The sequence below is a fragment of the Macrobrachium rosenbergii genome, chromosome 1 (assembly GCF_040412425.1).
Source record: "Macrobrachium rosenbergii isolate ZJJX-2024 chromosome 1, ASM4041242v1, whole genome shotgun sequence".
NCBI classification, from domain to species: domain Eukaryota; kingdom Metazoa; phylum Arthropoda; class Malacostraca; order Decapoda; family Palaemonidae; genus Macrobrachium; species Macrobrachium rosenbergii.
Genome location: NC_089741.1, coordinates 67,108,927 through 67,116,301, shown reverse-complemented (window position 1 = coordinate 67,116,301; position 7,375 = coordinate 67,108,927).

Here is a 7,375-nt window from a genome sequence, read left to right as displayed (position 1 = left end):
ATGTGTTTTGTGGACCCCTGCTGTATGCCTTCATATATCTTCTTCCTGGAATCATATATATATATATATATATATATATATATATATATATATGTATGTATATATATATATATATATATATATATATATATATATATATATATATATATATATATATATATATATATATATATATATATATATATAGGTGAGCCCCCTCTACATCATAAACTAATATTGATATGGACAAAAACAAAAGTAATTCAGAACAAGTATTTATTAAAGTTTCTCTCTGAGAGTATTTAATATTTTGTGTGGCCTCCATCTGCCTGTACCCCAGCCAGCGTTCTTGAGGGGTATGACTTCAGGAAATCACAAAAAGGTGATACTCAAACTCCATTTCCCTGAGCACTTCGGTCACCTCTCTTCGCAGGTCATCGAGGCTTGGTATACCATCATACTTCACTGTGCGCACTTCAATACGATTCTTGAAGATATTACCAATGTTTTCACGCACATTAACGTCAGGGGAGCTACCTGGAAATTCACTTGATGAGAAGAAATCAATACCACTGTTTCGAAGCAGCTCCTGTGTCTGAAGAACCTTGAAACATGGTGGCTTATCATGCAGAAATGTGATTTCTTCAACAGATAACACATTTTCAGGACCTTTGAGGAAAAGAAATACTCCACCAGTAAGCACAGTTTCTCTGAATTATTCGCCATTCCATGACTGTCCTTTTTCTTTGATTATATACATTCACCGTTTGGCTGTGAAACAGAAAAATTCCCAAACTTTCAGGAAATTTCACAACCTGGCAATAGTGCATGTCATCGCTGATATCATCCAACTTTGCAGCCCAAATGATGTCATTTTTATGATTTGGCTTCCTGACTGTGTAAATGAAGAATTCATCTGATGCGGCAACATGGAGAGAGTCAGCTTCATCCTAATCTTTAAAAAATGACCCACAAAACCATGCATGGTCTTCGCTCTGTTGCTGAGTGATGTTGGGCTTGTTGATAAAATGAAAAGGCTTGATACCCGATTTTTTCAGCTCACAATATACAGCATTATAACTTCTCTTCTTTCCCGTTTTTGTTTCTAGTTCAAGTGCCAATTTACGTAAAGACTTTCTTGGTCTACCCACTGCCTCAGCTATGATGTCTTTTGACTCCTGAGAAAGGACTTCAGACCTTCCAAGATTCTCAGTCATTTCGCGATGACAATTATATGGATTTTTGTTCCAGTTTCTTTCAACAAAGGATTCATCTCTTTTAATGTATTTAGCTATCTAGGAATATGAAATGAAGGATGTGCCAGCATCCCTGGCCTCTCTGATGGTTATATCCCGGATTCGGTCAATCCATCTGATTTCCTCTGAGTTGTTAGCCATGGCTGTATCTAACTCCGTCACTCAGTCTGAAAATACAAGAAATGTAAAATGAAAAATAGCTTAACAGAAACTTAAAATAATGTATTTGGAGATAGGCTATAGCAGAAAACTTCATAACTTTCCATTTGTTGTTTGAAGGGTTGGGGGGGGCCTCTAATTTCGAAACACCCGGTATATGTGTGTGTGCGTGTGCGTGTGTGTGTGTAACAAAACACGGCCATAACATACTTATACAACGTGGCTCATAAACACTTAACTGCCACTTATTAATCACTAAAGGGATACTCAGCGCAAATGAAATGTAATGATAATAAGCAGTCTGTGATACATTCGTCTGAGAACTTTTCACCATTCAGACGTCATAAATTTGTCGTAGTGATGATGTCTGTGATTTCAGTAAGATTTACCCGTCCGTATTTTTGTTGTTGAAAGGTACTTTACTTAACGATCAAATTGTTTTATTGTATTTAGCTTTGGAAGTACCATAGACCCCTGTCATTGAAAGAGAAAAAGTTTAAAACACGGCAACGGTTCCTATATATACAACAAAGCAGTTTTGCGTTCACACAGATAAACAGTGGTGTCCTCGACCTAGGTTTCAAAAGGCGACGTTGAGAATTCAACAGATAAGTAATACGTGTCATTTACTCTTGGAATGTGAATTTTTCTGCCTTTCCCTATGTTTCTCGAATCATTCAACCTGCCAGTATTCCAAAGTAAGCTGTGCATCTTTGCAGAAGGACATCCCTTAATAGCGTTTCTATTTTTTGAGAACTGCCTGGCTGGGCTGAAGTACCATTCTTGTTTGCTTCACGGTGCGAGAGAGGGGACTTAAAAGGAAATAGATTTTCATATACACGAGAAAATATCAGTCAGTGATCAAGGTTACACTTGCAAAGTTGATGTGTCCCATTCCTGTTCTCCTTCTGATATTGCGTTCTTTTTCACCTCTAACTTTTCTCTTTTCCTTTGACAGGAAATGTGAATAAAGGAGTAGAAGATGAATGTTCCTTTGACAGGAAAGCAAGTGTAGACCATCAATGGATTTTCCTTTTTTCCAGTCTCAAAGACATTCGTCGATCCACGATTTTGTTTCCTTACTTAATATCAGTAACAGAGGAGTTTATTCCTTTTCAAGTACTGTACGTTTACCTTTCATCCATTTTTCTTCTGTTGTCCCCTTTTCAACCATTTACTTCCTGTAATCCGTTCATCATTATTCAGTGTTCTCGAAGGGAAGGAGTCAAATATGATGATGTGCGCAAAGTGAAGAGAGCGAAGCAAATCGATCAGTAAGCGAACGAAGTGCGATGTCGTCAGAAGAGGCCAGACTAACTATACTGATCATCTGTATTGTTTCATCCCAACAAGGAATATGATGTTCAGTAATATCACTATTAATAATGATTTATTCTTTTCATGATAATGGTGCTAGTGTCAACATTATTAAAATTATTTTATTAAAAAAAAAAAATCAGGGATAGTGTGTGAAGAGGGAATTGACTTGGAGCTCATGATGGTGCATGAAGTGCCTCGTGTTGCCGATATTTTCTGCGCAGGAGTTCAGCAGTTAAAATATCATTGTGGCATTGAGCGTTGCGTTTTCTCTGTCTCTCTGGAACGTTATTTGTTAATGAAAAATGTTTTATAACTTTTCTATATGTTTTGCTCACTTCCCTATGAATGACAAATGATGATCCTTAACCATCACGAAACATCATTACTTTCATTATCCTCTGGTTCTAATGAGGAATAGGAGGTGGACATCGACTGAATAACTGAGTTAGTTTAACGATATAAGGAGTGGAGGATTAAGATAAAGAGAGGACAAGAGAGAAGGTGTTACTCCAGTCAATGTAATCCTTTATTGTCATTTTAAATAGTTTTTTATTCTGTCTCCCCGGCATCATATACAATTTTATATAAATTTTAGTTCTGTGTTACCACAGCATTCCCCTTATCCTCTCGTAAATGCTGCGAACAGCTTAATTTAATTAGCCTTTTATACTGCTGGTTGTTCACATTGCAATTCCGCGTGAAATGGGGTAGCATATTGTCGAATAATGTTGGCTTCTTAAACGGGCTCCGTCAAGGTGGAATTCTCCCGCAAGTTTTTATTTAACACGTTTACTGATTCCCTGAATGTCAAACTGAACTCAGTCCCACTATCAACAAGATAATAAAGAAGTTCCGTTACCTCGATGATATGGTCCTAATCCCCCCTTAATTGCAACGACTCCAGCAACTACTAAACGATAATTGTCGCAGATATGCAAATAAATTTGACATTTTACACAACGATGGCAAGATTCATTGCAAGCCACTGATCCCGAGATCGCTTAAACATATTGAAGAACCACAAATTCCACTGAAATCATCGTCCGGAATTCGCACATGGATCCCGTACCTGGGGAACATGACCACGGACGACTTAAAAGATCGCCGATACAGAAAAGAGGCGACGTAAAGTATGTCCGATTGGCAACATGACTGCTAGAAGATTTGCATTCTATCAGAGACAAAACTGTTGCTTTACCACTCATACGACTGCAGCCTTTATGGTGCTCACCTTTGGACAAACTGCTCCGAGAGACCAAGAGACATTATAAGGCGTCTCATCTACACACCTCTTTACCGTTCTGCTGGGCAGATATTCGTGGAAAACATGCTAGATAATTTAAAAATCATTGTTTGGCGAACCATGTCCAGCCTGATCGCCAGGCTAAAAAATAAAAGCAATCCGCTTTTCCAAAACATCTTAAACAGTGAAGCGAGGAGATCTAACTTATGATGGCATGATGGGATAGAGAGGTGCAAGTATTGTAATAGACGTTTTTCTTTTTTCACAAATTACGCTATTTGTACACAAAAAAGATTCAGATCATCCTATTAACTGCAATGAAGCAAGGTCCATAGTTCCATGCAACGACAGAATTAAGATATGTCACTAAATTTTGTTTTATTAAGTCAAACACTTGGTCTGTTTAAACTTGATGCTTTATTGTTAAAAAAGTTTCTAATAAATATAAGAAAAGATATTATTAAAATTAAAGTTTAGTGTATACGTTTGTTGAACTGTATGTTCAACCGTATAATGTTCTTAACGTTACGCATGTGGTTTCAGTTAGTGAGTGCTCGATTATCCCGGCCCTGACCTTGAGGAGACGCCGAGTCGAACCAACATAATTCCGGGGCGCTTGTACTCGTATACGACGCTACCGACGTCGTCAAGGGACAGAGCCGATCCTTGAAGGGAAACAAAGAACCAAGAATTTCAGGATCTTTTTTATTAATATAAAATACCCCATATGTACTAGTTCGGGAATTACGGCAGGGCCGATTCTCACATGGGCGTGATTTATCGTACCGGTTGTAGATTGTCTAATCCTGAACTTTCGAATATAAGATCCCAAGCTAAAGGTTGCAAGACATCAAAAAAATATGATAACTTCAAAATCATAGGTCAAGCCAAGGAACCTGGAGAAATGCTTCTCTTGGAATGTCTAAACATCAAAACAAGAGTACCTATGCTAAACTGCCAATTACCGGCTGTTCCCTTGTTCATGGCATGGCTCGATTGTTTGTCGATATTTGTCCGCCATCTTCTTCTGTTTTTATGCCGTATTCTTCTAGTGTGTTTTCTTCTTTCACCCTTAGGGGCGCCCCTTGTATATGGTCAGTTTAGATGTAGAATCTCTCCTTAGTGGAGCGGGTAACTACAAAAAAAAAAAAAAAAAAAAAAAAAAAAAAAAGGGAAAAGTGCAAATGGTGATACAAGCATGAAACTTGGCTCAGCTATTCTTCTTGTCCCTTGGTCTCATTATCCGTGACCGCCCTATAGTCCGAAGGCCCGATAGTCCGAAGGTCCGATAGTCCGAAGGTCCGATAGTCCGAAAGTCAGCAGGCCCGATAGTCCGAAGGTCCGATAGTCCGAAAGTCAGAAGGCCCGATAGTCCGACGGACTGTAATCAGCCCCCCACCCCTCCATAGCTAATACGGCAAAATTGTAACCAGTAAAGACCCATAAAAATACCAACCTACGACTATCGGACCTTCGGACTATCGGGCCTTCGGACTATCGGGCCTTCGGACTAACGGACTGTAATCTCATTATCAACCTCTGGCCACAAAAAATTTTGCCATTTTCCAAGATGGCCGACAGGTTTTCCAAATGGCATCCTGTGGATATTTGAATAGTGGTATTTAACTGATTAATCACATTCAAATTCCTAAGTCACTCCCAGTTTATATAAAAATATTAAAAACAAGCCTTTATATATGTAGATACATCATTTCTCTGCATAGAAATATCCAAGATGGCTGTCACTATATAAAAAATGTCCGCCAAAATGCCAAAAATTGGTACTTAAGCTCATATATGAGGCTAAAGGTCGGGTAATAGATGGATTTGTGGTAACTTCAGCCTGATCAATTCATTTTTTGTAGATTAGAAATCAATTAATCCCCAGTTAATTAATTTTCATCGTCATTTAAAAAAAAAAATGGGCAATAAGCTTAATGTAAAAGTGTAATAGTGTAGTGTCAGTGTACTACCAGGGCATACTGGTTGACACTATAGCTGTGAAACTCAGCATGGGGCTCAGTGCTAGCTAATGGCAGAGATTTGTTATTAGTTTCCTAAATGCTGTTTAGCTAGCCCCACTTCAAAGTTAAACATCTGCACCTGAATTGACAGAATGTGCCAGCACGGGAGAGCCGAGCCAAGGAAGATGGGGCTTTAGTCTTCGAGATGGTGTACAGATCACACGGGAATTAAATAGCATTGGATGAATGATCGGGCTAGGGGTAGGATTATGACATATCTGAGCCTAGTTGTATCCCATATCTGAAAGTGCATATATGTTATATAGGTGATAAAAGGATAAACCCTCGGCATATAGCACAAAAGCAATGGCAGGACAATCTTGGAAGTCAACATCTTTCCTGAAAGGAGATAGTGCGACTAACTGGAAGCTTCGTTGCTTGTGCCAAGAGAACACACGTGAAAGACTAGTTGATGCATCTGGTGCTGGCTATGTTACCCTTGCTACAAACATTCCTGAATTCTATAAGTTAAATGCAATGCCTATACCATTTCATGCCAAAAGGCTTGATGAAGGTGATGGAATTCTGCAGACCTTTGAAAATCACAAAGCAACATATCATGAATTATATATGCTGAAGTTCAAAACAACAAAACTAGAAAGTAAAAGGAAGTCATTGTGTAAGACAAAAGAAGATGATGCCCCATCAGCAAAATTCACATGTAGTAGCCAGAAGGCAGATGAAGAAGATGCAGAAAAGTCTAAGACTGAGAAAGAAGGAATATGCTTTATTTGTGACCAACCAGCACCAATCAAAGATTTATGATTGGCCATGACATTGCCTTTATGTGAAAAGCTGCAATGATGTGCCACAAACCTACTAGATGAGAAACTTCTGGCCACGCTTAGTGCTGGAGATATTGTTTCTCAGGACCATATGTATCACCCATCTTGTCTGACAGGTGTGTACAACAGGGAAAGGGCCTGGCTAAATTCCCCGAAAATTGGAGATGATTATGTGCAGTACAGACAAGAGGCATGTGCCCATGCTTTTGGTGAGCTTCAGATGTACATAAGAGACAAGCAATTGACTACAGATGGGTGCTGCTATTTTACAATGGTAGAACTTTATGATTTTTACAAACAAAGACTGGAACAGCTAAATGTTGATGCTTCCTTTGTGCACTGAACACGGTTGAAAGAACAGATACTTGCCTGCATCCCAGAAATGGAGGACTTTAAAAAGGGAAGAGAAATTTGGTTTGCCTACAAAGGGAAAATGGGAGAAGCCCTAGCCACGGCATGTGACTACAATGATGCACTAATCGTGGCCAAAGCAGCTAAGATATTGAGGAAACAGATGCTTGAACATGAGATAGAATTTGATGGAAACTTAACAGCAGACACTAGAAGAGAATCTGTGCCACCCAGTTTGTTGGAATTTGTAAGTGTGGT